The 27,382-nt window shown below is 42.5% G+C and overlaps 2 long non-coding RNA genes across 5 annotated transcripts in view; one reads left to right on the forward strand and one right to left on the reverse strand.

Moving 5' to 3' along the window:
* Positions 1 to 11,427, reverse strand: part of LOC131492628 (uncharacterized) — a 64,109-nt gene extending 52,682 nt beyond the window's left edge. For 2 of the 4 annotated variants that reach the window (XR_009252194.1, XR_009252197.1), the window contains exons 1-2: positions 11,310 to 11,427; positions 10,712 to 11,001 (exon numbers count right to left, since the gene is read on the reverse strand). This is a non-coding gene — a long non-coding RNA (uncharacterized LOC131492628). The other 2 variants (XR_009252196.1, XR_009252195.1) reach the window with 2 other exon arrangements.
* Positions 11,428 to 11,512: 85 nt separating this feature from the next.
* LOC131492629 (uncharacterized) overlaps positions 11,513 to 27,382 on the forward strand; it is a 121,648-nt gene continuing 105,778 nt past the window's right edge. The window contains exons 1-2 of the long non-coding RNA XR_009252198.1: positions 11,513 to 11,685; positions 25,461 to 25,532. This is a non-coding gene — a long non-coding RNA (uncharacterized LOC131492629). The remainder of the gene's footprint in view (positions 11,686 to 25,460; positions 25,533 to 27,382) is intronic.

Genomic DNA, 27,382 nt, shown 5'->3' on the forward strand with positions numbered 1-27,382 from the left:
TTTATGGTTATACTCTGTTTTGCCTTCAGAAGGAAAATGAGGCATGTATACATTCTGATGGGAAGTGAAAAAAGAAAAATAAACTGATGAGGTGATATGTATAATAAAGAGCAAAAATGTGTAAAAAAAATTAAGGTGAAACCAAAATTAAGATTAACATACCAGTCGCATGCCATGAGGTCCTAAGTGGATGATAAAGATGGGCCATAAATTTAGTTTTGAACTTCCTGGTGGCCAAAGCAAAAAAGACATATTATCATTAGTTTATTCATTCAAGGAAAATAAACTAATCTGCTAGTATTTGCTAGGTGCCCTTGAGGGCATTATAATCTTCCAAAGATTATAATGCATTATTCAAGAGATGCACATCTTTTCCTAATGTTAAGAGCTAAGGGAAAGTCCTCTTGTGGATCCTTATAAAACAAGTCTAGTTGATTTTTCTATTGTGCAATGACAAATAATTGCAGTGAGTCGATGAAGCGGTGGTAATGATGTATACAAAGTAAGAGGGAAGGCAGGAGAAGGACATGTGAGTCAGCCTGAACAAATGAGAGTCCTGATGACTAGTTAGCATTCAGGTCATTCTTGAGAACTGATGAATTACCCAGCAGAGCTTTCTGGTATTCCAAGCTTGCAAAGAGGACAAGTACACAGAAATGTATACATGCCAATGAATATTCAGGGCTTCCTAGTAGTTCAGGTTTGCATTTGTGTAAATTTTGAGCAACAGATAATGATGGATGGGGAAGCAGGAAGTCAGATCATTAAGTGCCTTGAGTGTCTCCCAAAATAAGTAAAACTTGGTTTGCTGCAAATGAGAGCTATTGAAGAGTGACAATCAGATCTGTAAGTTAGAGAGGATAGAGGGGGGAAAAAGTGCTGAGAAAGTTGGGGAAAGGTTGCCTCCTGAAAGGAAGAAAAAGGAAGTAGTGTAACAGCTGGGGTCAGAGGCGATTATGTAGGCCTTGGCCTGTGGAGGTCAATCACAGAACAAGAACGATAAGAGTAGATCCAGGAAATATTTAGGAGCTCGGATATTCATGCACGGATTGGACTGAGAAGTCTCCACTCACACTGATGTAAACATGGGACAGTTGCATCTTTCCCAAACAGCTTCTAATTATCGACTTTCTTTTTCTCCTGAGAAGCAGACTCTGCATGACATCTTAGTATAATTTCATAATATTTTGGTCACTTGGGCTCTTAAAAAAGCTTTTTCTGCTCTTCAGAATTCTCCTCCCTCAGCACAGACAAGACTTGTGGGAAGGGGCTCCTGGTTGGTTCTTTTCATTACCACCCCTCCGTTTTCCCTCCCGTCATACCCCTCAAGCCCCGACCTGCCAATGGCAGAGTGTGAGGGAGGAGGGGCACTGGCTTCCCTGAACTGCACAAATTGCTCCTGACAGGCACACCATCCCCCTTCTCTTGGCTACTTCGTCTCAGGGCAAAGCTGTCCGCAGACAGACTTCCACCTGTCGGTCCTCTTTTGTGGGTACATTTGTTTTGTGGGTGCATCCCTTGCAGTCCTCTGACCTGGGAGATCTGGCTTGGCCATGAGCCAATTTCTCCTTCCCTAAGGCTCCCATACCTCCCAGACGCCCAGCAGGAGATCTGTTCACCCCCCAGTTTTCCTGCTGAGGAGCACCCCTGAACCCCGGAACGCCCCTGGCCCATGGTGGGGTGGGGTGCTGGAGCCAAAAGTGTGACGTGGGCCCCGTTGAAGAAGGGAAATGTAGAGTCACACATCCTTGCATGGGAACGCGGACTGCATCTTCGGGCTCCCTGTCTTGCCTGCCCCTTTCTTCACACTCAACGCCATTGGAGGTTCTACCATTTTCATGGCTCAACAACTTCCAGACAAGCATTTTTCACCAGTCCCCACTCAGTGTGACATGGAAAGGGAAGGTTTTGACACCTGTCATCTTGTAGGAGAGGGATGGAAAGGGTGAATATTCTTTATAGAGAGAAGTGAGACCTGAATGGGAGGGCTACCATTCTCCAGACTCTGCCTGTCCCCAGAAGGTGAGGACCCCTTCCTCCAGGTCGTGCTTGTGCCTCTGGCTGATAAAGACCGCCAAAGCAGCTTCTCTTGTACTGGGGGAAAACTGAGGGTCTCACCGGCAGAAAGTAGACATGGTCCTCACTGTAATGCCTCGCCTTACCGATTACTTCCAGACACGGGAAGCAATGTCAATCCCTATCTCACACAGCATTTTGTTATATAACTTCTGGAAAGACTGAATGTGAATAGTAAAGAGCCATATAAAACGTCTCCAAAATTTTTTGCCCTGGGAGACTGAAGGGGTAGTGGCATAATCCACCAGGGCAAGTGACACAAAGAGATGAAGTTGAGGGCAGATGACGATGTCCTCCATTTTAGACGTGTTCAGTCTGAGGTGTTTTTGGCAGAACCAGGTGGAGGTGTTCAGACGCAAGTTGGTTCTACGTATTTGTGCCTCCAAAGGGAGAAACTTGGGCTGTAGGTACAGATTAGTAGCTCACTGTCTCGGAGTTGAAGCTACAGATACTGATTTCAAAACCACAAGCTTCTCCTAAACTGGAACAAAAACTCCGTTTCTCTCCCAAATTTGAAAATTTTCATAGGATTGTAGAACTTCACGAGGGAAACACCTCAGATGTCATCTATCTGGTCCCACTGATTATCTTTAGGTAAACAGTGCCTATCAACACTACTGTAGTTAAATATTAGCTTGGGCATTTAATTATCTGAACAAACCCCAAACAATGTAATTGTTTTGTATTATGTTTAAAAAAAAAGAGCCATTCCTCATAGAGATGCATTTGTGTGGCAGTAAAGATTCTATAATGTTTGTTTCGTGTGATCAAAGCAGCAATTTTACCCTCTGATCCTAGTATCATTCCTTATGGTTTGGGAACTTAGCAATTAAGACCACAGATTATTTTCTTGGTATCCATCACTTTGATAAATCTTAGGCAGCTACATGAGTTCTTTAAAGGAAATAATAAATCTAACAAATATACCTGAGTGACCATTTTAGACTATATTTATCCCCTGAAATCTAAAGCCTTCATTAGCTTTCTCCAAAGAGTTCTCATAGAGAGTTAGAGCATAACTTCAAATGATATTTTCCAAATTTTATGAGATCCCTTACTGGGAAAGAGTCACAGACATGTTTTTTTACTGAATGAGATTAAATTACACCAACTCTTAGAAAGAGAATGCTGCATTCCTATCGGATTATTCCCCCCCCACCCCCCCGTTATATCTTTAAAACTCCCTGGGCAATTTGTCCAGATTGTTAGAAGCCTGCCCAAGTTAAGTGGAATCAAAATTTCCCCAATTTTGTTATGATCTTAATCCATAGGAAAATATTTGTCACCTAGTTAAAGCAATTCCTTTAAAAATAAAATTTTCCTTTTTTTCTAGTATCTCTCTCTCTCTCTCTTTTTTTTTTTCCTTTCAAGTAGGCTCCACACCCAACATGGGGATTGAACTCACAACCCTGAGATCAGAAGTTGCCTGCTTTACCAACTGAACCAGCCAGGTGCCCCTAAAATTAATTTTCTGTACCAGTTTAAGACAAGAAGCTTTTGGCTCAAATTTTTAATTTTTAGTATTTGATGCATTGGTATAGGAACTTTCTGTAGTGCTGTGTTAAAAAATGTGAATGACCCTATAGTCAATTTTATACAACTGATCAGATTAGCATCATAATAAATTACTGAACAACCTATAGGTTTTAGAAAGGACTAAACTGAGCTGGCTCCCAGTGTAATTGCTAGCTGCCTACCATAGGATTGCCAAGCCACCATTTTAGTTACAAAGTAACTGAATTTGAGGAACTACTTAGACATTGGCTATATTTGTAAGAATGGCCTGATCACCAAATATCGGTGCCACTGGAAGAGATTATCATAGCCATCCAGGAATTTAAAGATTGATGGATGCTATAGAACATGGGATACCTGTAAAAAGCACAAATCCCAGAATTTTGTGGGAACCATTGTGTAACGTAAATCAACTGGGGGGAAATTATAATGTCGAGTGCCATACTGTTGACTTTTGATCACAGCATGTAAAGAATTCAAATCAGATAACCTATGTTCCAGTTACTTGATATTTCACAGTAGTGCCAGATTTCAACAAGTTGCACCTTCTGCCGTGTTGACATGAAAATATTATGTTCCTAAGACATGTCAGAAACACAGTATCGGAGCCCTAGGTAAGCATGTATACAGATAGCCTTTAAATGTACCCCCACGGATGGTGTCTCCACTACATTCAAAATGGCTATGCCATGCTTCCTTACATAGTTCCTTCCTTTTTAAATGCTGGAAGTTTCACTTGAACTTTCCTAGATGCTAGGCTTTCTTCCAGTTTTCATAAATTATACTGACCCTGCCTTCCAAAAATAATGCAGCTAAGTGTCATCAGGAAACACTAGTTGAAATAGAAAAAGCCCAGTTTTTCAAAATGTCTTCAGCTTCTCTTTCTCTTGACATTTTCTGTCTCTTCCCCTACCTAGTGTTCTCTCCCAGGAAACTCTCATCATCTGATTAACAATGACCCTATGTATTTACAGAGTTTAGTTATAGTTCTTATTTATTACTACTGACAAGCCATATCATGGATAAATGCAAAAATAATGTATAGCAAACTACATAAACCTAAAAGCATAATTTTCCACAATAGAGGATTATGGTGACATACGTGTTTCTGTGTGTGATGTATAGATATTTTCATTACCATGTGTTTGCCCTCATGAATCAAATGAAAATATTACAAACATCAGGAAGTCTTTCATCCACTTAGAAAAATAAATAACATTTTCTCTTTAAAAAATTTTGTCTTTCCCTGTTTTTAGAGAGAGAACCAGCGAGCACAAGTCAGGGAGATGTGCAAAGAGACAGACAAAGGGAGAGAATCGCAAGCAGGCTCCATGCTCGGCATGGAGTTTGACACGTGGCTTGATTCCATGACCCGGGGATTGTGACCTAAGCCGAAATCAAGAGTCGATGCTCAACTGACTGAGCCACTCAGGCGCCCCAAAAATATTCACTTTTCGAGGTTCTGATATTTTGTTGTGCCTTGAGAAAAAAATGTGAGAGTCACACTGTTTAATACAGTAGCTACTGTATTTAGCACTTGGAACATGGCCAGTGCTAGTTGATACATATACTGTAAGTATAAAATACACTCTGGGCTTCAAAGATTTAGCATGAAAAAGAAAAAAGAAAAAGAATGTAAAATCATGACCTGAGCTGAAACCAAGAGTCAGACACTTAACTGATTGAGCCATCCAGGCACCCCTATTTGTGAGTTTTAAAAGCCTAAGAGCATAAACAAGATTTGGGAGAATAAGCAGTCTGAGTGATTTTGTCTTATCTCCAAAATCAGATGAAACTTTCCCAGATTAGGGGTGGGAGGGGGGGAAGAAGAAACGCAAGAGTGTGTAGATAGGATAATACCCCTGAGAAAGGACCTGTGCCCTGCATTTCATCTAGGCCATCAGCCTGGGAGTGGAGATGGGAAGTGAAAGAATTCACACACAGGGGGCCTAAATCTTACACAAATAAGGTGGCAAGAGCCCAGCGTTGTGGCTTTAAGCAGCATGACACTGGGCTGTAAGACAGAAATGGTCAGATGGGTCACTGGGGAACATGGCCTCGGTTAGCTCCACTGTATAGCCAGAGGCCCCATGGAGTCACGAGACAGAGCACCGGTCACGTTTCCTGTGCCCTTGGGAGGAGTGGGGAAATAACTGAGAGACAGCTGGACATGGAAAGGCTTATGGACAAGGGGCAGGGATGCCCAAGTAACACTAAAGTGGACAGAGAACCAGGACCAGACAGATGAGGTGCAGCTCATCAGAGGATGGACGAGCCAAGGCCAGGGTTTTCTGAGAGCTGACTGCTGTTTCGAGAGTACCTAAGGAGCACCTGGAGGGCTCAGTAGGTTAAGTGGCTGACTTCCTCTCAGGTCACGATCTCCCCATTCGTGGGTTCGAGCCCCGCGTCAGGCTCTGGGCTGACGGCTCAGAGCCTGGAGCCTGCTTCCGATTCTGTGTCTCCCTCTCTCTCTCTGCCCCTCCCCCGCTCATGCTCTGTCTCTCTCTTTCTCTCTCTCAAAAATAAATAAAACATTAAAAAAAAGTCCTAGAATATATATGCAACGTGGAGAGAAAAAGATAAAAAGGGAAACAAATAGAAATTAGGCTGTTTGAGCAATAGAAAGGAATGTAGATTTCTTGTATTCTTGCAATGGAATTTAATCTCCTGAGGTTCCTATCCTCTGTATGATCAAAAGAGTAGCAAGGGTCTTGAACCTGCTTACAGTTCTGGATGATTTCGGAAAGTTTTGTTTGGTTGATCTTATAAGCATGTATCTTACCCAGTAACAAAAAAATAAGTCAATACATGTCACTTTGGTGTGTCTCTAGTGGCCAGTCTAGTGCCTAATGGCCAGTCCTAGCGAGACCTGAGTGATCTCTCTCTCTCTCTCTCTCTCTCAACCACTGCCCCTCCATTTGCACCAGTGTCTGCTCTCTTTGCGCCTGTTCCACATCCAGTGCTGGTGCGTTTCTTTTAATAGCCTCAACTTTTTTAAAGAATTTTTTCAAACAATCAAAAAGTTTGAAATGCTAGGACAGTGCACACTGTATTCACAGATTTAACAATTCACATTCTGCTATATTTGTTTTACATCTTTCTCTACATGAACACACACTTCTTTTTTCTGAAATGTTTGAAAATAGACTTCAGACAGCATAATTACTTTCACCCTTAAGTTCTTCAAAATGAAAGCCTTCTGTTACATCAGTGTAATAGCATTAACGTTCCTAAGAATATTAACAAAATCCTGGCTATATCTAATATTCAGTCCATATTCCGATTTCCCCACATAGGCCAAGGATATATGTTTGAGCTCTTCTTTTCTCTAAAGAAGAATTCAATCTAGGCTCATACATTGTATGTGCTGTTACATCTTTTCAGTTTCTTTTAGAGAGCAGTTCCCTCTACACACCCATCTTTTTTTTTTTTGTTTGTTTTTAGTTTTTAAAAAGTCCAAACCATTTTATCCATAAAACGTTCCACATTCCAAATCTGGTTAATTGCTTCCCCGTTGTATTGTGTAATGTGTTTTTCTACCTCTTGTATTTCCTATGAATTGAAATTTAGGTCTACAGGCTTGATTAGATTCAGGGTAAACCTTGTGGCAAGAATAGGTCATCAGTGACATTGTATATTTCATGTTGTTTCCCATGAGGATTGACGCAATGTCACATTGGCCCTCATTTGAGCCCTTGGTTGTTAAGGTGGTTACAATCAGATCTCTACTCTACAGACCCATTTTCCCCTCTGCAGTAGTAAGTCAGTCATCCGGGAGGTTATTTTTCATCTTTCCTAACTCCGTCCTTCTTTCTTTCACTGTTTGGTTCCTAACCTGTTGCTCACCTCAAGGAAGTTATATTATCTCCCTGAACCTTTCCCCCCATGCATTAACTGAACACAAACATCAAGTTATTGTAAGCGTTCAGGGAGGCGCAAAGGGTGTGAAACAGTTTTGTAAACTGCAAAGTATTTTGCAATTGTGAGTTATTCTTATTCCAGTAAAGAAACGGTTTCAGATGGTGCTGTGAGTCGCCCACTCATTCAGGGAAAGCAGTGGTGTTCTGGTATCTGCTCACCAGCCAGCTCTTCAAATAGAAAAGCCCTGATGTTTAAATTTTGCCACTTTCTGCGGTGTTAATACTCCAATCCTGTCCGATTTCAAGCTACCAACTTGATGTCAACCAGGCTGCAAAATTCCAGAATATTGAACAATTGGCTCTTTCGAGCTTGAACAGCCCAGTTCCACACACCACTGAGGGGATGACAGAGGGAGGGTTGCCAGATTCAGAAAATAAAAATACAGCCAATATTTGGGACATATGTATACTAAACAAGTTTCTGTTGTATCTGAATTCAAATTTCGCCAGGTGTCCTGTATTTTATCCAGCACACCCTATGTGGTGTGTGTGCGTGTGTGCACACATGTGTGAAGTATAAGTGAGGTACCTTAAAGACATATTTCCATATTCACCCTCTCCCAACAATCTCAACCACGGAGGCTCTTCATGTATTTGGTTTATTTGCATTTTTTCCTTCCCTTCTTTTCTTCATTTTCTTTGGTTTTGTCAGAGAAATGCTACACCAGAATTTCCCCAATTTATGCTCTGCCTTAGTATGGAGTCTTCAGGACAAAAAGGAGGTTTTAAGACAAACAATTAAGAAGTTTCTCTAAGTAACAAAATGAACAATATTTTAAGATTCTAAATCATTTCAAGAAGACTTTACTTGGACCAAACTCAATTCTAACACTTTCCAAAACATAGGTAACTAAACACAAATCAATCATCATTACTGAAAAAAATCTAGAAATTAGAATTTGCTTTAGATCACGTGTAAGAAAATGGTTAATAAACCTCTGTTAGTTACAACGGTCCCCTTACAGATAATAAGCTTTAGTGGCAATTTAGGTGAAGCAGTTCCTTTCGAGATTATGCATGTGTAAAATAAGCTGAACACCTGAGTGTGTCTCCACCTGCCACACTGGGGTAGGATATCCCCTGCCCAGATATTTATGTTAAAGAATATATATGAAATTGGGGCATGTGGGTGGCTGAGGCGGTTAAGTGCCTGACTTTATTTAGCTCAGGTCATGATCTCCCCGGTCTGTGGGTTCAAGCCCCTCATTGGGCTCTGTGCTGACAGCTCAGAGTCCGTGTCTCCCTCTCTCTCTCTTTCTCTCTCTCTCTCTCTCTCCCACTCCTCCGCTAGTACTCCGTCTCTTTCTCTCTCAAAAATAAACATTAAAAAACACTAAAAAATATATATGAAATATATATCATATATATATATTATTCATCTTCATAGGGGGGAGAATAGGAAGAAAAGGTGTGTTTGTTGTTGTTTTGTGGTCTGACTGGGCTCATTCCCCCCAGGAAAACATGCACTTGATCGTATGATTTACTAAGGCATTTGTATCCATTTACTAGGGCCTCCTTTACAAGATACCGCAGACTGGGGGGCTTAAACGGTGGAGATAAATTTTCTCACAGCTCTAGAGGCTAGACAGCCAGGATGAGGGTGTCAGCAGGTCGGGTTTCTTCTCCTCAGTGTGTGCACGGCCTGTGTCCTGTGTGAGCTCCCATCTGGTGTCTCTTTGTGTGTCCTGATCTCTTCTTCTTTTTCTCCTTCCCTTCTTCTTCTTCTCCTTCTCCTCCTCCTCCCCTCCTTCTTCTCCTTTTTCTCCTTCCCTTCTTCTTCTTCTTCTTCTCCTTCTCCTCCTCCTCCCCTTCTTCTCCTTCTCCTTCTCCTTCTCCTTCTCCTTCTCCTTCTTCTTCTTCTTCTCCTTCTCCTTCTCCTCCTCCTCCTCCTCCTCCTCCTCCTCCTCCTCCTCCTCCTCCTCCTCCTCTTCTCCTTCTCCTCCTTTTTTTTAAAAAAAATTTTTTTAACGTTTTTATTTATTTTTGAGACAGAGAGAGACAGAGCATGAAAGGGGGAGGGGCAGAGAGAGAGAGGGAGACACAGAATTGGAAACAGGCTCCAGGCTCTGAGCCATCAGCCCAGAGCCCGACACGGGGCTCGAACTCACAGACTTTGAGATCGTGACCTGAGCCGAAGTCGGACGCTTAACCGACTGAGCCACCCAGGCGCCCCTCTCCTCCTTCTTTTAATGATTTATTTTTGAGAGGCAGAGTGAGACAGACTATGAGTGGGGGAGGGGCAGAAAGAGCGAGGGAGACAGCATCCGAAGCAGGCTCCAGACTCTGAGCTGTCCGCACAGAGCCCGACGTGGGGCTCGAACTCACAAAGTGTGAGATCATGACCTGAAGTCGGACGCTTAACGGACTGAGCCACCCAGGCGCCCCCCCCCCCCCAATCTCTTCTTCTTACAAGGACACTCTGCTGGCCTCATTTTAACTTCATCACTTGTGCAGAGGTCCCATCTCCGAATACAGTCACATTCTGAGCTTCTGGGGGTTAGGACTTCAACGTATGAATTTTGGGGGGGGGGGTGGAGTGGGCACACAATTCAGTCCATAACAACATGCTTCCCTATAGTTATTCTAAGGAGATCAGAGTTGTAAGTTTTTAATTCTTTCTTCCCAGGGGAGGACTCCCCCATTCACTGACACCATTTGAGTCAAGACACACACACAGCCCAGATGCACAAAGCCCTGCAGCCACTCCCTGCCTTGCTCAGCATACAGGCTTCATCACCCCCTGTAAGGCTGCGCTGCACCTGCTCTCCCCAGCCTCCCCTACACTCCCGTGGTCTCCCTGCTCCAGTGCCAGGGCCACGGCACGGGCCTCCCACCTGAGGGTCTGTGCACTCGCACCCCCGCTTTGTGCAGTGCTCCTTCCGCACTCCCTCCCTCCTTCGGTTCTTCCTCCTTGAAATGTCACCTTCTCCCGAGAAGGTCCCCGACCAACCTTCTCATACATTGTCCTCCGTCCTGATCTTCCCTAATTTTTTTTTTTTTTTCTGTAGCGTTTACCAATATACTGAATATTCTATTTGTCGATCCTATTTGCAAGAATACAATCAGTGGTCAGCAGCACAGGCCTTGGAGGCAGCGGGCATTCGTCAGGGATGGCTACACTACCCTCCAAGGGTTGGTCTCGGGCAAGGCTCTTACCCATGCTGAGCCTCAGGCGACCATGAGAAACTGAAATTCATTACCTTCTGAAAGGGGTGGCCAGGCGACAGCAGGCGGATTCAGATTTTGTAGTTCGGGGTTCAAATCCGAGCTGAGACAAGGGGTTGCAGCTGACTCACCAGGTCTGCTCTGGAAAGAACGGTGGGGGTGGGGGGGGGGGCTGTCACAACTGCTGGCGGAGGGGCCTCTTTAGGGTCCTGGGTCACGTCATGCTTCTTTGTTTTCTTTTCGCTGCCGCTGCGCGCAGATCATCTTTGCAGCCACTTGTCACAGAAAGTGGTCACGACTTAGGTCGCCTCTGCGAATGTTAGCGCTGAAAAGAAAAAAAAAATTGAAAATGAAAAAAATACAACTGGAAGCAATTGAGAAACCAAGAATGAATCGCCGCTGGCTTGAATACCTGTTTGGCCATCTACTTGGTTTTGTAATTTCACCGTCCGTTTTCGCCCTGCGTTTCCAGAAGCTTCTTGGAAAAGCGTCGGAAGGGGGTGTGAAATGACCTGGCACAGCGGTGGCCCCCTCATCCCCGGGCAATGCGGGCCAAGCCCCCGGGGGTCGCCCGCCCCGCCGGCCCACCCGGGACGGAGTCCCGCTGGCAGTGAGGCGCGGCCACCGACTCACCACGGGGACTCCTCACACAACCGCGAGGACGACGGGCTGTGGTGGAAGCGCCGGCCTCGCAGCCCGGGGCTCACGCCGTCGTGACGGCGGGAGACTACACAGCGCCCCCGCGAGGAGACACCCCCCCCCCCCCCCCCCCGCCCCCAAGCTGGGCGCGTGCGCATCACGAGGAAGCGAGGGCGGCGCTCACGCCCGACGGGCGGAGAAGCGGGCGGCTGACCTCTGACCCGAGGAGGGTGACGTGACGTGGCGTCGGGACGCCCGACAGACCGCGGCAACCTCGGACGCGAGGGGAGCTGCCCGCGTTGCGACTCGTGGTAGCGGCGTCGGCGGTGCCCCCTGACGGAGGCCGCTGACCTGAGCCGCGTGACTCAAGGTAGGCTGTGGTGACGGGCGCCCGGGACGTGTGCCGTGACAGAGGGAGACTCAGCAGCCCACCCCGGCTGTGGGAGACCGCGGGGGCGGGCGGGCGGGGCGCCCTTCCGCCCGGAGAGGGAGGCTCGGCGGAGGTGATGTCACAGGGCGGGACGTGCCGCCTTCCGGTCCAGTCCCTCCCGGCCCCCTGTGGCGAGCGCCCCCTGCCTGCTCAGAGCTTGAGGGGCTGTGTCCCTGGCGGTGGTCCCTGTCCCCTGCTGCCCAGCGCCCCCCAGCGCGCCGGGAGTGGGGCCTGCACCACGCTCTGGGAGACCTGGGCGAGGCCACGCCTGAGTTTATAACCCAGCAAACCGCCGCCGTCTGACTTGGAGGAGCACAGCTGAGGCTGACGGGGCCCACCCTCTGGGCGCAGGGCCTGCAGACAGCCTCCTCCCGAGGCCGTCACCGCCGCCATCTGACTTGGAGGAGCACGGCTGGGGCTGACCAGGCCTACCCTCTGGGCACAGGGCCTGCAGACAGCCTCCTCCTGAGGCCGTCACCGCCGCCGTCGGACTTGAAGGAGCACGGCTGACCTCTGGGCGCAGGGCCTGCAGACAGCCTCCTCCCGAGGCCATCACCGCCGCCATCTGACTTGGAGGAGCACGGCTGAGGCTGACCGGGCCCACCCTCTGGGCGCAGGGCCTGCAGACAGCCTCCTCCCAAGGCCGTCACCGCCGCCGTCTGACTTGGAGGAGCACGGCTGACCTCTGGGCGCAGGGCCTGCAGACAGCCTCCTCCTGAGGCTGTTACTGTTCTGGAGACAGGCTTTCTTCCTCCCGCCTCCTCCCAGCGAGGAAGTGCCTACAATCTCACCTCTTAAATGACCTTTTAAGGCCTCGCAAACCTGAGCAAAGGAAGGGATGGAGTCAGCACTGATTTCCTAAACTGTTACTCCAAGGGGAGTAATTGCAACCTGCCTTATTTTTCTTCTAGAAAGAAGTAGTAAAGGAATCCCATAAATTGGGAAGGAGGAATACCTTCTTTCTCAAAAGGGGTGAGAACTGTAGTAAAACAGTTAAAATAGCACAAATTAAAGTTGACCGGAATCTCCTGCAAAATCAAACCAAGACAAAGGGTAGTAAATATCACTCTGAAGAAAACAACGACAACAATAACACCCTTGTCTTTCCAGCAATAACACCGATTAATAAAAATTATATCTGTCAAGCAACAGTATTTGGGTTGAATTTAGTATATTTTCTTAACTTCGCTCTCAAAAGGAAAACGATATTTTTTTTTTCTAAACACGCTGATGCATCCTGAAAAATATAGTTAAGGTGTTACCTCAAAAGTAGGGTCACCCCAACTTGAGACCACGTGAAATAGAAAGTATACTTATTTCTTAATGTTTTTAGTGTCAGTATATAAATAGTGTCATATAAATACACAAACAGTGTCATTTCCCAACTTTGCACATGAGACTTCCCTCTGTCGCATTTTTTTTCTCTCAGCTGCTCACGTTGTGTCTCCTTTCTACATGGTCGCTCAGTAGTCAGGAAAAGAAAGTAACTTTGACTTTATCCAAGGACAAGTACCATCTTCAGGCCTCCGTTGCCAAGACGTGCGTCATCCTTACGGCAGATTCCCGCCAGTCTCCTTGTCAGTTGAAAACCTTCAGAAAGTTGAATCTGCACAGGGGATGCTCACAGTGAAATCTTGCATCCAATGACTGCTTTGAGATCGGTTGTTTTGTGAGTACGCAGGGCGGTCTTTCCTCTGCATTTTGTGGACACTTAGGATTCAATTAGATCTCCATGAAACTTTAATAATCTAATCATCGCTATAATAGGGATGTTGGGAGCATGCTTTGGAATCAGAAACCTGAATGTGAGCCTTACCTCTGCCACGAATTAGCATCTTAGTCGTTTGCTCTGCATCTCAGTGTGTCCATCTGTCAAGTGGGGACGTGTGAAGCATTTGCGTTTGCAGCAGTAGTGAAAAACAATAAAGTGCCAATCAGTGTTTACTGGGACAGTGGTTATGAATACTATTTTTAATATGGCGATAACCGATTTGGAGAAGTCAGAAATATTTTCAGGCCTCAGCACTTTCACCTAACGAGGTGTAGGGGTTGGGCTGAGTTGTCAGTAATACCCTTTAAAAGCTAATAATTCTATGATTCTAAGGCAGGGGATATAGGGTCTGAAAGGTCTGTTACGTAGTTTCTATTCAGATATTAGGATAGTAAAAGACAGGATAAAATAGGCAGAGAGGGAAAGATTAGGACCTGAGGTCCCTGGGTGGGGAAAGACATATTTTGGAACAGTTCTGGGAGTGTCTGACCACAGCAAACTCCCTCGGTCGCAAGGTTCCTCTTAAGAATGTAATAGACCCCACCTAGCCACACTCAGGTTCCCGTGAGGAATTTGACAAAAGACCTGACTAAAAATAAATAGACCGCAAGATGTTGACCCACAGGGAATGGTATGGCCGTAGACCACCCCTCATACAATGGAAACGAGCCAATCAGGAATGGACAACCCAACACCTACAACCATCCAGCCAGTAAGGGTAGGACCTGAGAATGAACCAGGGGGAAGGGGAGGGGTTGCTGACCAGAGCCTTGTGAGACAGGGACCCTTGCCTATGGTCACGGGCATTCACTTTCTAATGCCCCCTCTGTATAAAGAGAGCTTTCCTAGTACTCTTACTCTCTGACCTTATACTCTAATAAACTTTCACTTGCTGCTCATTTTGTGTCCACCTCTTTGTTCTTTGAAACGGCAAGACAACGAATCCTGGGTATTGAGGTCAAAAGTCCTGCAACAATATCTACGCAGAGTTCCCAACTCCCACTCTTAAAAATAATGCGTGATAGAAGTGATGTAAAATAGTGGAACGTGCGTGCAGAGGATTTCGGGAGACACGTGCTTAGCTTACACTCAAGCCAGATAGTGGCCAGCTTTGCCCTTTTGTCAAGTCACACACATGGCGTATGATCTCCATTACAGGTGCACTGGAAGATGTGCCAGCTTACCGTCTTGTGGCAGACAAAAAGTGAACAATATGATGATTTTAGCAGCTTTTGCAGACCTGTCACGGAGTTCCAGGACTCCCCGTATGCTCCAGACTTGGATATACGCTCTAGCACAGTGAGACTGCGGTCAGCACATCAAATGTTACCCATCAGGCTTAATGTACAAGACCCAATGCCAATGATCAACTTTACCCCATTCCTCCCGGGAAACCTCTGATTTCCCTCAAACTTAATAAGAGAAAAGAGACGTCCCAGAGAGTCTTTCAAAACTTGGTAGACAAAAATAACAAGGCACAAGTTATGTAACCTTCAGCAAGCTCTTAGGCTAAGTTTACAGCATTTGGTAATCTCTAATTTGCATGTGCTTTCTTTGGATTTTTAAGTCTGTCTGGTTTTGTCTGGTTTTGGAGCGTCATCTTTGGAAGGACGGCAAACAATTCTTTTGAAATTTTGACAAGTGTCACCGACCCACTCGGATGGGTTGGAGCTGCACTTTTACACCTACCTTCGTTTTTCAAACAAAATGCCGGAGTGAAACCTGTAGGGATTTATGAGGAGTGAACTAAAGATTTTCTTTGTCTGTTTCCTTTGACCCAGCGTTTGAGAGCACTAAGTGATGTGGTTAGCTGTGAGTGTGGCTTGGCATCCAGAAAAATGTTCTATACTCTAAAGTGGGCAAAGTCTGCCTGTGGTATGATAGAACCCTCAGTGAAATGTATTTTGGCAACATTGTTATTTTTGCAGCGTTTAGTATTGTTTATTGTAGCCTGCTTTTTGGTGGATCTTTTATATTTATGTCTCTGTGTCCTGTGATGGCTTAAACATGTATATCTTTCTTCCTTTGAGATGGCCAAGCAGTTGTGCACTGAAGAGGTACTTCCTGGTGATTCATTCATTAATAAAATACAAAATTCTTTTGTAAACTCTTCTTGGACAAATTGATGAAACTTAAAAAACTGTTTTCCTCTGAATAAAACAACTTTTGTTTGTGTTTAGGTATATAGTAAAAAAAACCCTCAGTATTTCATTCCATTTTAAACCAGTTTCTTTGTCCTACTCATTTTATGTGGAACAACTGAATACTCAGAGAAGTGAAATAAACTTATAGGCTTTATAGATCATTTAGTCCATTATAACTTTTTATAAAATCTTAGAATTACTTCAATCATATGAGTTTATCTGGATAAACATGTATCTTTAATAGCTAAAAGTATTCTTAGAGATAGATATCATAAGACTAATTTTTCCAGACCTGTGCGCTGTTCCCTTGAAATCTAAAAGTACATTGGATGTATTGTCAACAGTATTCATAGCATCAATGTAAGTGCATTCTTGAATAAGATCTTACTTGGTGTCCATACATCGCATGGACCAGTACAAAATAAGAGCAATTTATATCCAAAAGTTCTGCTGCTTTGGGAGTGACAAAATAATATTTTATAAATATATTCCACATATAATTTTTTTAAAGAAACACAGATCATCTCAATAAGCTCGATATGTTTTTATTGATTCTTGTCCCATCCAAATGTTTTTGGGGAGCTTCCTGTTTCTCTGTGGGACCTCAGTGTATGGCAGATCTGTCCTGGAGGTTCTGGAAAGTTCATCATCCTCTAGATCCTCGTTTCCATGTGTCAGAACAAAATTAACCTGTCCTCTGTCTTTTTCCCTCAGTCCCTCATCCTGCTAAAGTCATTATGGGTGACATGTTATACTTTTAAATAGCACATTTTTACATATTTCTGAAGTTAATGCTTTCATGTAAGAAGTGGGCAGAAGTCTCAGACTTTTTTCAGGCCAGTTGAAAAGAGAGCTTTGAGCAGGTAAGCTAGTTTATTATTTTTTGAATCATATTCTATTATGCTGCTACTTGCCATTTACTGTGCATTGATCTACTTTGGAGAGACGTAAGTATGTGTAGAGGGTCAGATAATTTTCCAGGACTTCTTGGCCACTGTACCCAACTAATGGATGTTTGAATAAGAGAAGACACATATCACATGGAGTTTGGACTTGGCCCACATTTGTACAAGGGTGTCTCTGTTTCAGGGAGGAAAAGAATGATGTATACACGGCTGGCACTTTAAAGAAACACCAGCCTGTCTAGCCAGTCATTAGTGAGGTATGCTGTTGACTCAGTGGAGGACTTCCAGGTATGCGCTGGTCTGTCCTTGAGTTAGCGGTGAATTAAGCCCTAACCTAGGCCGGGCAGTGCCCAGACAGCAAGAAGGTACTGAATGTTGTCTCTCCATACGGTCTGGTTTGTACCCAAAGTTAAAAAGAAGTGTGCAGAGGTGATTTCAGTATTTCTGAGATTTTAAGAGGATAAGGGTATATTATTATTTTTTTAAATTCAACTTAGTTAACATACAGCATAGTCTTGGCTTTAGGAGTAGAACCCAGTGATTCATCACTTAGGTATAACACCCAGTGCTCATCCCAGCAAGTCCCCTTCTAATGCCCATTGCCCATTTACCCCACCCCCACCCACCTCCCCTCCAGCAACCCTCAGTTTGTTTTCTATATTTAAGTCTTTTATGCTTGTCTCCCTCTCTGTTTTTATCTTATTTTTCATTCTTTTACCCTATGTTCATCTGTTTTGTTTCTTAAATTCCATGTATGAGTGAAATCATATGATACCTATCTTTTTCTGACTAATTTCGCTTAGCATAATACCTTCCAGTTCTATCCACGTTGTTGCAAATGGCAAGATTTCAAAGATCTCGTTCTTTTTCATCGCCAAGTAGTATAGTAGTATTCCGGTGTGTGTGTGTGTGTGTACCACATCTTCTTTATCCATTCATCAGTTGATGGACATTTGGACTCTTTCCACTAATTGGCTATTGTTGATATGCGGCTATAAACATGCTTCGAATCAGCGTTTTTGTATCCTTTGGGTAAATACCTAGTAGTGCAATTGCTGGGTCGTAGGGTAGTTCTATTTTTAAACTTTTTGAGGAACCTCCATACTGTTCTCCACAGTGGCTCACAAGTTTGGATTCCCACCAACAGTACAAAAGGGTTCCTCAGGATAAGGGTGTATTCTTTTCAAAAAGCACTGAATTTGGAAACAAGTGAAACATTAAGAATGAAGAAAGCCCTACAAAGTTAGTTATTACAGATCTCACATTCTGTTTTAGGCTCCACCGCTGTGATGGTGCAAATGCATCCATGAATATTCGGGACCCTACTTTGTCTGTAGTTCTCCCCCTCCCACCTCAGAGGAGCTCTTCCCTCTTCCTGTCCTTTTCAGGCCAGTGTTCTCAGAAAGCTCATGTTCTCTTAAAATAGTTCTCATCTTAGCAGGCTGGTTGTTGAGATAAGTTGACTGTTGTCCCAGGCAAAGACCATCAAAATCTGTAGGAATGATCTCTGATTCCAGGATTGAGTCTCCAGGCCATGAACTCCTTTAAACACAATAGGCTCTCCTTAAAACACAATTTTAAACACAATAGGCTCTCCTTAAAAAGGAAAGGCCTTTCTGAAGAGTTTCTCAGTTTATATTAAAATTCAAAAACTACACTGGCAAGTACAAAAAATTCAACACGTTCCACTTTCTGCCTTCACTTTATATAATCCCACATGGCACAGCTTATCACATCATCCTTTCTTCCTTGGCCAGTGGGTCTTACTGGTTCCTGATGATCAGCCACCTTCTACTTTTGTTCTTAATTTCCTCTGTCCTAAGCCCTTCTTGCTTCATTTAAAGCCCAGCCCAAAGGCCATAAAAGCTTTCTTGACAATCACTGCACTCAAGAAGACTTCGATTTCCAAATGTCTATGCTCCCAGGGTCTAGCCCATGAAGTTCAGTACTTGCCAATGGACGTGCTTTGTACTAATATAATAGTACTTAACAATATGCTTTTCATATTGAAGGCACTGTTTAGGTGCTAAACAAATGTTACTTAATCCCCCCAGCAATCATATGAGGCAGACTTTTTCTTTTTTAGAAAAGGAGAGGCAGAGACTGGGACCCTCCCTAGCAGTCAAAGAGCTGCCTGTGGTCTTGACCGCCATGTTCCTCTGTGAAGACTGTCATCTTTCTAAGTATTATATCTTCCATAGTACTCAGCAGAGAGTTGTATGTGTGTGTGCGTGCGTGTGTATTATCACTAAATAGCGACCGATTTAATGTCAAAATTTAAAAGACCAATTATATTATACTTGGATGTACATAGTCTTACATTATTTTACAATGATGTTGATATCTGGAAGGAAATAGGAAAGAGTGACCACAGAAGTGTACTTAAATTCTTTATATCATAACATTACGTGATATCCAAGAGTTCCAGAAGAGCTGATTGGTGAGTGTTTGGATTTTGGGCACTGCTGCTTCAGCTTATGGTGATGATACAACTTTTACATTAATTTAAAATTTTTCCTGTCACCTTGGCAAGATCCCAGAATGGTGCAGAAAGGGAGACAAAAACAGAAATGATGAGAAGATAATTACATGCTCAACCACACCAGAACAATTGCTCTAAGACCTAATATAGTGAGAAGGGTGCCATGAATCATGAATCATGAGGTAAAAGACAGCCTCCACGTTAAGTGGCTAACCACAGAAAGCTGCATGTAAACCAGTTAGCCCTTGAGAGAGACTCAGGATCTACAAATGCACAGCATGCATTTTTTTTAACCACTTACCTGGGAACAAGAGATAGTAATTGCAAAAATGGGATCACGAAAGTACTTACCCCGTGACCACATCGGGAGATGCTGGCCAAGTGCTAACTGTGCCAAGAATAAAAAATAAAAATAAACAAAGTGGGTGATTTCATATCCCAGATGAATGTCCAATTTACTGACTAACCCAAACATAATTTTCTTGACCACTGTAAGTGCAGTGGTATTTTCAGTGCTACATTAGTAGAAAAACAAATTGACACAAAACAATATTTCTTGTTTTCTTTCATCCTTTCCTCTCTCCCACCCTACTTGTGCTCAACCTTCTGATGCTGGAAGATGTGCCTGTAGTGTAGATGTGGCCCCTTGTACGTGAGAAGGTTTTCTCCAAATCTGTTCTATATAAATAGTTTTCAGGTTGATGGTCAAAGTCTTTTGTGAAATGAAAGGGACCCAAACCTTTGACTGTCCTGTATATTTTGAATGCAGTATTGAGTTTATTAGAAAGCTAAAGAATAGTGAAGTACTGATATGTTAATAAGAAAAAGAACCCAATTTACTATCATTATTGGCAAACGTAGCAATTGCTACTGTAAAATCTCCTTCCCTGCCTCCATCTTAAAAACCTCGTACAATTTATTTTATTTTATTTTATTTTATTAAAAAAAATTTTTTTTTAATGTTTATTTTTGAGACAGGGAGAGACAGAGCATGAACGGGGGAGGGTCAGAGAGAGAGGGAGACACAGAATCTGAAACAGGCTCCAGGCTCTGAGCTGTCAGCCCAGAGCCCGACGCGGGGCTCAAACTCACGGACTGCGAGATCATGACCTGAGCTGAAGTCTGACGCTTAACTGACTGAGCCACCCACGCACCCCAAAACCTCATACAATTTAAAGGGTCAGTCACTTGATTCATACTTCCCTTTTCTTTAAAAAATATTTAAAAGTACAGTTGAATTAAATTTTTTTAATGTTTGTTTATTTTAGAGAGAGAGAGAGAGAGAGAGAGAGAGAGAGAGAGAGAGACAGCACGAGTGGGGGAGGGGCAGAGAGCGAGAGGGAGACACAGAATCTGAAGCAGGCTCCAGGCTCCAAGCTGTCAGTACAGAGCCCAACATGGGGCTCGAACTCAGAAACCACAAGATCATGACCTGAGCCGAAGTCGGACGCCTAACCTACTGAGCCACCCAGGCACCCCGAATTAAATTTTCTAAAGCCAAATTTTCTAAATTTTTGGTTTGACAAATGTTTACACTTGCAGTAGGCAGTTATATGTCATTTACCAATACTGATTTTATTTTATTTTATTTTATTTTATTTTATTTTATTTTTTATTTTATTTTTATTTTTATTTTTTTATTATTTTTGGGACAGAGAGAGACAGAGCATGAACGGGGGAGGGTCAGAGAGAGAGGGAGACACAGAATCTGAAACAGGCTCCAGGCTCTGAGCTGTCAGCCCAGAGCCCGACGCGGGGCTCGAACTCACGGACAGCGAGATCGTGACCTGGCTGAAGTCGGACGCCCAACCGACTGCGCCACCCAGGCGCCCCACCAATACTGATTTTAAAGGAAAGTTCCGAAGTGTTGGAAAGCTATCAATACTTGTTCTATACATTGTGAATAAAAAAGTGGGAATTATTTCAGGCAAAAGAAAAATGGGTCCATGATAAACACAGTACTGTAGTGGGCTTTATACGTAGTGGGATTTTATATGCCAAAATAAACACAGTATTGTAGTGAGCTTTCTAGGTTGTTTAAAACTTAACATAATTTGCCTCTTAGTATTTGTCTATAATAATGAGTTTTCTTCAGCTACTTGCTCTGTACATACATACCACTGAGCGCAGGAAGTAAGAATTAAATATATATTCTAATTGGTTCATAAACTGTAATACAGCTTCACTCTTAATTCCACTTTCATTTAGACAAAGCAGTCATTTGATTTCAAATAACTCTGCGTGGAAAAACTCCTTAGATACAATTTACCACGGGGGACAATGACAAAACACCTTATATAAATTTTTGTGTAGAAAGATCAAATTATATTTTAAGGCACTCACAAAATATTTAAAATATGATTGTGTATTTTAAGGGAATTTTTTGGGTTATTTTGGAACCATACCACAAGAGAAATTGTTGTTGTTTTTGTTTGTTTGTTTTATTTAAATTTTAGTTAGCTAGTATACAGCGCAGTGTTGGCTTCAGGAGTAGAATTCAGTGATTCATCACTTACATACGACACCCAATGCTCATCCCAGCAAGTGCCTTTCCACAAGAGAGGTTTTAAAGGCAATTAGTTTTTTGAGGGAATAAGTAAAAATAGCTAGGTTTAAAAAAATTCCATAAATACAGGTCAGCTCTTTATTAGTAGATTATTTTGATAAAGTTCATTTGTAAGTTAATAGTTTGCAAGTTAGTGCACATGTTTAGAGATAGCAAAGTTGAAGGAAATTGCTAAATTTACCACATTAGAACTAAAAAATAGTAAAAAAAAAAAAATTCTTAACCACTAGAGTACTTACTTCCTAATTCATGAACTCCTTATTCTATGTAATAATGCTCCATAAATATTTTCAAATTTATGTCAAGAAGGTTGTTAAGTTAAAAAGTCTAAAAAATAATATCTACACAGTGGTGATATTTGTGTGAAAAACTGGTAAGACAAAACCATATATATATATTTATGTGCATAAATCTAGGTGTGGCAGATAAACATGTCAACACATTTCTCTCTATTTGTCTTTCTCTCACTTGAACCTTAAGGGCACTCTCAGTCCATAGGGATGCAGAAATTTAAAGAAACTGTTGACTTAAGTCTAAGATGGGAAGATTTTTGCTTTCTGCTCCCAAATATCAAGAGACCATGTTTCTGCTCACAGGACTAGGAAAACGGGTCCAGAGAGAAAAGAGCTAGAAGACTAGAGTTTACATTGGAGAGGAGGAAGCCTCTTGATAGGACCAGGGAGTAAGGTAGGAGGGGCCTTGGGCAGCACATCTGCTGGCTTAGACAACAGCTCCCTGCCATCCATCCCCTGGGGACATTCATAAGCCCCCTAGCCCAGGGTTAGCGAATTGTGTACGACGTGTGGGGATGACGAGCTTGGAAGTGTCCAGAGTCAGTTAGGAATTTTCCAAATATTTGAGGGAGGTGATGAAAAAATGCTTGGTGGGGGGCACCTTGGTGGCTCAGTTGGTTAACTGTCTGACTCTTGATTTGGGCTCAGGTCATGATCTCACGTGGTTTGTGGGTTAGAGCCCCATGTCCGGCTCTGCATGGACAGTGCAGTGCCTGTTTGGGATTCTCTGTCCTTCTCTCTTTGCCCCTCTCCCACTCGCTGTCTTTCTCTCTCAAAATAAACAAACATTTAAGAAATGCTTGGGAAGGACCTAAAGGAAATACATGAAAGGGATAATCTTCGTGTCTAGGGCCACTTGTAGAATTGGGGTGGATGGAGCCAAGGAGAATTTTTGCTTCCTCTCTGGATTGAAGGTTGTAGAGCAAGAAAGTGTTCATTTAATGTTTCACATACTTCAAATAATTTTAAATCATTGATTTGATTAAAAAGAAAAAGCAACAGGGGCGCCTAGGTGGCTCAGTCAGTTGTGCGTCCAACTTCGGCTCAGGTCATGATCTCACGGCTCATGAGTTTGAGCCCCGGGTCGGGCTCTGTGCTGACTGCTGGGAGCCTGGAGCCTGCTTCAGATTCTGTGTCTCCCGTTCTCTCTGCCCCTCCCCTGCTCATACTCTATCTCTCTCTCTCTCAAAATAAATAAATGTTAAATAAAGTAAAAAAAAAAAAACACCCGACAAATTCTAATAAAATATTTAAAAATTTTGGGGTGCCTGAGTGTCTCAGTTGATTAGTGTCCAATTCTTGGTTTCAGCTTGGGTCATGATCTCGCGTTTCATCAGATCGAGCCCCACATTGGGCTCTGTGCAGACAGTGCGGAGCCTGCTTGGGATTCTCTCTCTTTCTATCTCTCTGCCCATCTTCTCTCTCTCCCTCTCTCTCTCTCAAAAATAAATAAACTTAAAAATATACTTGAAAATTTTTTCTTGATAGATGATGATTTTTAAAAAGAGGAAGTTTAAAAAGTGTTATGGGTTGAATGTCTGTATCCCCCCACCAAATTCATATGTTGAAATCCTAACCCCTGCCGTGATTTTACACAGAAGTGGAGCCTTGGGGGGGGGGGATGATGAGGTCATGAGAGTGGGGCCCCCACGAGTGGTATTGGTGCCCCTATAAAGACCCCACAGAGCTCTTTCATCCCTGTAACCAGTGAGCGTATTGCAGGAGGAGAGCAGTGCGTGAACCAGGACGTGGGGCTCTCCCCTGACACCGGATGTCCCAGCTCCTTGGTCTGGGACTGTGAGAAATAAACTTCTGTTGTTTCTACACCAGCAGTTAGTGGTGGTTTGTTACGGTAACTTGAACAGAGTAGAACAGGAAGCCAATGAAGATTTTACCAGAGACTTTGAATGGGTCTTCACAGTATTGCCAAGAGGTTTGTAAGTTGTGTTAGTTACACCCAACTTCATGTCAAAGTACATTCTTACACGGCAATATCTCTAATTATTTATTATAACAGCATGTCAGATGTGATTTAGGTTGATTTGAGAGAAATGGAAAAAGAGCCAAAGCGAGAAGAAAAAGGGGAAGTACAAAGGGACGAAAAAGGATATGTGTATATAGCATCTGCTATTTATTGGCATTTTAGAGCATTTCCTCTAGGCCAGCTCCTAATTTTAGCACTTTACGTAAACTGTATAATTAATTCTTCAAAACAACTTCAAGAGATAGGTGTTACTATTACTCCATTTTACAAATGTGGGTATTGAGAGACAAAAACACAGGCAACTTGCCCAAGGCCACAGAGCTGGGGAGGGTGAGGAGGTGAACCTTGAAAGTCTAGCTCTAGAAGTGGACTCCCAGCCACCACATCAGATTCCATTCAGCGTATGTAATAAAAATTAGCATGGAGGACATTCCCTGAAGTCAGATATGGAAAGACAGAATTAATACAAGAAAAGGTTACAGGAGGGAATCGCTTCTGGATCAACCCATTTTTTAATTACCACTAGGTGGCAGTGGTGGCTCAGGGCGTCTTAATTATTTTAGGGAGCAAGAGGGTTAAACAATAGGCCTTGGGGTGATTGTGGAATGAGAAAACATACAACCTCAGTCATCAGTATGAGATGATTATAGATCAAATGTGACCCTTCACGGGACCTTTCTGACTCTGGCTTAAGACAAGCCATGGAATATTATTAATTAACATCTTCATCAGTTCTTTCTATAAACCTCACAATTTGTCAATTTGTCACTACAATTAGTAAAAATCATTGTCTTAATAAAGACATAATCCTGTGCCAAGTATCATGTATATATAAGTTAATAAAGGGACTCCATCTTTTTTCTCCAGGGTCATTATCACAAAGATGACAGTACAACTCAAGGCTAAAGTAAAATGGCAGTTATTAGAAATATGCATGGTGTTGGGCTACAATCAACTGATATTTAGCTACGAAATCTAGGATTTACTGAGTCTAATCACTCTGACTCCATGAAGTTCCTGAGAAGGAGATACTCACAAGAGGCAAACAGATGATAAACTAATTCCCACCCCTTTGTTAGGGTTGACTCCTACTAACTGCCCCCATTTGGAACTTGCTGGAAGACTGGACATTCACAGATGATCTGAACTCAAGCACCAAGTGGACCTTCTGCCTTCTTTTAGGGCCCTCTTGTTACTGCCAAGTGGTTTGCAAAATGGAATACATGAGTTTATCTATAAGTCTAAATGATTCTTCCCGGGCTAGCTGAGAGCTCAGGATGGCAGGTCTGCATTAAGGGGCCGGATTCTGGGTCACTTTCCCTGTGGAAGCAGGAGAAGAGCAGAAAGTGTAGGGGCAAAGTCCAAGAGAGAGAGCCACACCAACCATGGGGACTCTTGGCAGTGAGAGGTCAAAGATTAGCAGACGTGGTCTAACGAACTGTTCTGGAAGCCTGTCCCATCAACTCCACACTGAGGGGGGCAGTCAATAGTAGGTGGGGAGAGAATTGAGAATCACGCCCTTCTCCACCATACAAACAAATAAAAACAATGTGCACTTTCTCTTTTCCAGGGCCGTACTACTCACTGAGAGCCATCAGCCGTCAGCAGCTAGAGAGCACTTGAAAATGTGACTGAGAAACCGGTAAGACTAAGAATTTGATTTGATTTTAATTCATTTCAACTTCAACACTGAAACAATATAAAGTATTTTTCTGTTAAACACAGCTTTGTAGTTTTGGTAAGACTCATTGCACATTAACCATGGGACTGCATAAGATACGGCTGCATCCTAATGGAGGTGTTGATAGCACATCTTTCCTGGTGCTACCAACACATGGGCCGTCAGTTGAATCAGTGTCGATTGACTCAGTTGCGATGATTTTCGGGATGTATTTATGTGAGCTTTTTATTTAGGCAGTGCGAGTTACAGTAATACCTATGTAAATTGTAACTGGTAATTAGATTAAAATATTTTAATCAAACTACACTTAATTTATTTTTAGCGCTTTTCAAATTTAAAATAAAGGCATATATCTGATGCAAAGTCGGTTGGAAAGGAAGAACTAGCATTTTGATGGGAACGGTAAACAAACAAACTTGAATATATGTGCAGATGTAACAATACGAGGCAATTACATTTTGTTGGGCAAATCCAAAAAACCAATGTTCGGAGATGTTTTTAGCAAATGTATAGTAAGTCTGATAATTAAATGTCTAAAAAACACATTTTGAATGATTTTTAATAGGAGCTGAGCTTGTAACCTTGACAAGTTATAAAATGGATACTTGCACACAAAAAATCATGTTTAGATGGTAAAAGTCATTATTTCTGTTACGGCAATTTTGTTAGATAGTTATAAGAAAAAGGTTAAAAAATATATTTTATAAAAAAGATCTTCAATGAAACCGTCAAACAATTACCAATAAAACACAAATTCTTAAAAATATTAAAGATCAATTGGTTGAAAATCTGAGACATGGAAATATTTTCTTTAGGTTTAGATGAGTCATGCAATATGAGATATTACTCACAATACCTTAGTTACAGTTTGTTTCAAAAGGCCTTCCAGGTTCACACACACACACACACACACACACACACACAAACTATTAGCAACTCATGGCCTAGAAAATTAAGCTGTGTTGTACATAGTTTGGATTCTTACTTCTGTCAAGAAGAATTTTAAATAGGTTTCAAAAAATCAATTTCTGTCTTAATAGATTCTAGTTACATTAGGTCAAAAATTTAAATACATTGGAATTTTTAAAGCAGGAGACTGATGTTTTCCTTATAGCTTCATTCGACTGTAAGGTGCACATTGGGGATGTTTGCACTCTGTGTTCTGAGGGTCTGAAAAGTGTCATGAATGCAATTGTTGAAGTCACTCAAATTTAAACTTAAAGACCATCGATATACTTATATTCGAAGATCATGAACTATTTTATGGAAGTATTGAAAGCAAAGACGATGGATTCATTAAATCTTGTGTTCTTTGCTACTGCTCATTACGTGAGTCATGGGGGAATTTTACAAATATTTCTCGTATTGTTACCTCCATATAAAGATATTTTGAAACAAAAAGAAATAAAGATGAAAAACAGCAGTGGAACTTACGTTTTCTCACTTATATCACACTGCAGAAAAATAGGCAAAATTTGAAGTTCTAAGAAAAGGAAGTGTTTGCAACCTAGCTAGGCAGGTACAAGAATTTATGTCAAAACTGAACCTGTTCATAGTATAAATCAATAATAATTACTTTACACCGTTTTAATCTGGATCAGTATACAGGAGAGTTTTCGTTGTAATTGCCAACATTATGTAAAGTGTCTGCAAGAAGTAGGAGAAAAATTTGAGGAACACTCTTGATATTGATAAAGTTTTAGAATTGCTTTTCAACCTATGAAATTCTTTGAATTTGATGTTGGTAATATTGAGCTGACACAAGAGTTAACAACTTTACTTAATGTGGTAGATGTAGTTAGAAACTGATC

The sequence above is a fragment of the Neofelis nebulosa genome, chromosome 13, assembly GCF_028018385.1.
Source record: "Neofelis nebulosa isolate mNeoNeb1 chromosome 13, mNeoNeb1.pri, whole genome shotgun sequence".
Lineage (NCBI taxonomy): Eukaryota > Metazoa > Chordata > Mammalia > Carnivora > Felidae > Neofelis > Neofelis nebulosa.